The sequence below is a fragment of the Nicotiana tomentosiformis genome, chromosome 3 (assembly GCF_000390325.3).
Source record: "Nicotiana tomentosiformis chromosome 3, ASM39032v3, whole genome shotgun sequence".
NCBI classification, from domain to species: domain Eukaryota; kingdom Viridiplantae; phylum Streptophyta; class Magnoliopsida; order Solanales; family Solanaceae; genus Nicotiana; species Nicotiana tomentosiformis.
In genome coordinates this window covers 69,950,302-69,955,198 of record NC_090814.1, presented here as the reverse complement: position 1 = coordinate 69,955,198, position 4,897 = coordinate 69,950,302, and the positions used below count along the sequence as shown (strand labels likewise).

Below are 4,897 nucleotides of genomic sequence, written 5' to 3'. Positions count from 1 at the left end.
ATCCAAACAATAAAATATATTAATATTAATTCAAGAAATATAATATATCTCAATAAATTTTAACAAGTAAAAGTAAGTACTAATCAAATATATATTAATGCCATAGTAACATTAAAAATAAACTTATATTGTTTGAACTAAATAGCTATTGTCATTATAAAACTAATCTTGACGAATGATAGTCATCAAATAATTTCTACAACTTTTCATCATATTGAAATCTTCCACCTGCTAAATTATCGAACATCAGACTGTATGACCTGAAATTATAAAATAAATTTCGCTACGTTTAATAAGAATCCGGAATAGCGGAAATAGGTTCGTGTTCCGCTTGTCAAAAGATGGAATATACTGTGAAAAAAATATCTTGAAGACTCCATCACTATCAGATTCATTTTCAACCAACTTCTCACCTAAAATTTATAAGCACTAACAACCAGATGGATTAGTAAAGGAGCAAAATGGATGTGCAAACAATGAAAGAGAGTTTCTTTCTTTGTTGTGATAGAGAAGAAACCGAAAAAATCAAAAGGAGTATTAGCTTGGAGAAGTAAAAAGAAGCTACACCCAAGTTCATTAGCAAATGTTATAGTCACCAAGTTCTTTTCCTTATATATGGATACTAGATTATGCTTACATGCTATTACTGAAGCTCCCAAATAGGTGACAGAAAATTATGCACATTAGGCCTTGACAAAACCCTGGGCATAATCATACTGTATGTGTCGCAAATAGTTGAAATTAAATATCTCTAGAAATTATAGCTAACTTAAGAATAATTATTTTCTGATAAGAACTTAAAATAACTATAATTCCAAGAAATGCAAATATATAAAGTTAATAAAATAACTATAACTGTTTTCTGATAAAAACTTCAGTTCTGGGTGCACTAGGCATGCAAACAAAAGTTTTCCATTAGAAACTTTTAAATTGAAAAAGCATTTTCTGAAACATAAGAGTTTAGTTGGTTATAGGTGACATGTGATAATTAGTATTAGAGATTGAAAAATTGGTTTTGTATCAACTGAAACAAGTGTATAAAATGTGATGTTATTCAGAAATGAACTTTCTACTATAACACCGAAGTTCAACAATTCCACAAACATCACAATAGGTAGTCGTATCAAAAAAAGGATGGGTAAAAACTCTTCCTTTTCAACAAATATTTTGTGCTATTCAAATTATATGGCAAAAACAACAACACTAAATGTCTCTAAAGCCGATTCTAGTACAGTGTAACAAAGGTTTAAACAAGTTTTAATTTACATTACCTTATCAAAAAAGAATATTTACCAGCATCTGGTCTCAAGAAATGCAAATACTTTGTGCAATTAGTGGAGGTTCAAACTTACCCAACAAAGATTCAACACACTTGTTGTGATCGACTTTCGGGTTTAAAGTTATAGGTTTGTCAACCATCCCAAGAATTCAAGTATGAAAATATGAATTGATTTAAAGACAGAAAATGATGTCCATTTAACTGAATAAATAAATAAATAATCCTTTCACTATGTGGGTACATAAGAAGGATACAATTATATTACACATATAATCACAATCATGAAAAATATTATCTTTAAAATTATTCACTACTATCACAACCTTACTACATCAACAACCGTGGAATATATATATATATATATATATATAAGTGAGAAGCATCCAAGGTAATCCCAAATATAATAAAAAATTACTAAAAATCAAAGGTGAAAAACTCAAATAGTAGAAAAATCAAACAGTAGTATCAAATGTTTGTGTACCTGGGAAGCAGAATACTTTGCCGATGAAGACAAGAAAGTGAAGGAAAAGAACGATGCCAGTAATAATATCGAAATCTACATGAAAAGAGAAGATGGAGAAAAAACAGAACTTGAACACCAAGCATGATAGTTTCTTATTAAGTTAAAAGAAATAACAATCCTAAGAAAGTACTACAAAAGCGCGACATTTTCTTGGTCAATTTAAATGACAAAATAAACAACGTAGGCAACACAAAAAACTTGATATCATTATATTGCCAGCGTTTCATAAGTTTAATCTATTGCAAGCATAAACTAATTTTCTTAGCAGTTAATCATGTACTCTCAAGGACAAAATACTTAACTAATCAAATACTAGCTAAATCATCTTCTCAAAATTGGAATTGCATTAAGAAATTGCCTTTAAATACTAACGAAATCATCTTCTTAATGCATAAATCCATAGCACAAAAATTATAGATATAACAATCAAAAATTTTCCCAAGCACTTCTCAAAAAAGGAATTACATCAAACTTATTATTTGAACGGGAAAAGTATGAATAACAAAGAAGATGGGTGAATAATACTGATTATAACAAAATTGTTAACCTTAATGAATTTTCCATTCAACTGTCTTCCCAACTAACTTAGAATACATGGATCAATTGCAGGTTTACAAAATCTTAACAACTAGATATTGCAGTATTATAAAAATTAGTACTAGCAACAACTATGGCTATTCTATTTTGGATTATGATAGTCCAATTCAGAAAGATAATGAATATATCTCACAAGTTGTGTCGCGATTAATAAGATGAAATTGGAACCTGAGACATGAAGTTTTATGGGGAAAGGAAACTGGTTTGGTATTCAACTACCATAAAGGGCCATAAATTTTACAAATTCTTACTGAAATCTTGCAAAGTAATAAGAACCATAAAACTTCCATCTCAAAAGAAATATATCATCATACTGTGGTATTTAGATTTGAAGAAAATTGCATACCTATTGACATGGACAAAATAAACAAGACTTATAAATTAGAACCGAGTGCATGAAGTATGAAGAAGGCAGCTAAACAAGTCACGCGACCACTGTAAGACATGGGTTATATTAAATACTATAGTACATTAGTACTTAGTAGTGATTTCTTGGCATTCTCGTAGTTGATTGAAGGAAAGACCATAAAAAATGGTGAACTTTTTTCTTAAGGTCAAATATCAGCATGTCAGAACTCACTGGATAGACTTTTTATCACAACACACATGATTTGTTATTTTAATTTTAGATTTTCTGAAAAATAAACTAGTATTTGTTCATGTTCAACCTATTCCTCCTTACGCAGACAACCCAAGCTTTGACAGATAATTACAATTCTAAAATATATATTATGAAAAAAATTAAAAAATAAAACTTATTCTGGCTCAACCCCAATTTTATCTTGAATTGCTCAAACCAGCTTTTCTATAAACAACTATAGATCTAGAATATAGGAACAATCAAATTTATGTGAACCTATTTGACTGAGCACGAAGTTTAAGAAAAAAGAGAAGACTTTTGAACTTGAGGTGTAAAATGAAGCACATATATTTTGTGTGGCTATAAAGCATTTCATAAAGGTAAATTATTTTCAAATAAGGAAAAAGGTCATTCTTTTTGGGACGGACTAAAAAGAAAATAGATTTACATAAATTGAAACAGACGAAGTATAAGAACAATGCTAGCCAGGGGCGGATGTAGTTGGTTCGGAACGGGTTCCATTGAACTCATAACTTTCGATGCGGAGTAAAAATCTATATATAAAAATTTATTAAAAACTTTATAATTTGAACTCATAGAGTTTAAATCTTGGATACATCTATGATGTCAGATAAATAATATACTATAAAAATTAATAGTTTGTTTAATTCAAAACCATGCCATAGATTCGTCAATTCCAAACTAGAAAGAGATACGATACTCGTTCAGTGAATAGATATTCGACAATCAAAGCGATAGACCCAACCAATTAGAAAGTTTTAATCAACCCTACACCCACAAAATCAAACACTAAAGATAGAGATAGAAACTTACTGACACTTTTGGTTGTTAGGGTGGCCGACGAATTTGTGTTGCAGCGCTAGCGGATGAGATTTGCTTAGTTTGGGCCTTTGGGGTTTTTCAATTAAGGTAATTCCAGATTTCTTTTAATAGTCTTTAGGCTATTTAAGGGGTATATATTTAGGCGGGAAAGATTTAGAGGAAATAATAGAAATTGGAAGCAATATTAAAAGTAAAAGCCATAATTTTACCGTCTATTCTTTTGAATGGCCACTAAAAATATACTAGTTACTGATTAATATTTATTGGCCGCTAATATTTGTCTTCCATCAATAAATTAACAACAATTGGTTTATTGCTGTAAAATAATTACTGCTAAATCCCCTTTTTGTTGCAGTGGAATAGTTGTCTAACGGTTTATACCTTCATCGTATATGACATGTTTTCCTACTATACATAATGTTCATCGCCCTTCCTATTGCCGCTTGACTATCGCAATATATGCATATATCTGCCAACAATTTGGGCCAAAATGAAATATCGTCAAGAAAATTTAGGAGTCATTCAACTTCTTCACTGGCCTTGTCAAAGGCTGTAAACTCAGCCTCCACTGTAGAGCTGTAAATGCACGTTTGTTTGGACGATTTTCATGACATCGCTCTTTCACCGACTGTTTAGAATCGGTTGAGTATATTTCAAATATTCCAAGACTCTTTTCATTGTCATGAAATTTCAATCCAAACTTTCTTATGTCGTAGACTAATACGTCTTGACTTTCTATTTCATATCCGATTGTTGATTATGTTTAGTATAACAACATTATATTATAACAACAACTAGAATGACTGATCTCAATTTTGTAACGACCTGAGTGGTCGTTTTGAGTGTTGTAGCCTCGTTCCCCCATATATTTTTGTTTGTTGTCATGTAACTTGCTGGGGTGGTTGGTTTAGTTTCGGGAATATTTCAAAATAAGTTGGGACACTTAGTCCCAAGGTTGGAAGCCTAAGTTGAAAGAGTTGACCGAATGTTGACTTATATGTAGATGACTCTAGAATGGAGTTTTGATAGTTTCGATATATCTGTATAGTGATTTCGGACTTAGGAGTGTGTCCAG

The 4,897-nt window shown here is 30.8% G+C and overlaps 1 long non-coding RNA gene across 1 annotated transcript; it reads right to left on the bottom strand.

Moving 5' to 3' along the window:
- On the bottom strand, positions 1 to 3,951 carry LOC104097753 (uncharacterized). The gene is made up of 3 exons (XR_686606.4): positions 3,814 to 3,951; positions 1,761 to 1,835; positions 1 to 260 (listed from the first exon to the last, which is right to left on the bottom strand). It is a non-coding gene; the product is annotated as an uncharacterized lncRNA (long non-coding RNA).
- Between the last annotated feature and the right edge of the window lie 946 nt (positions 3,952 to 4,897).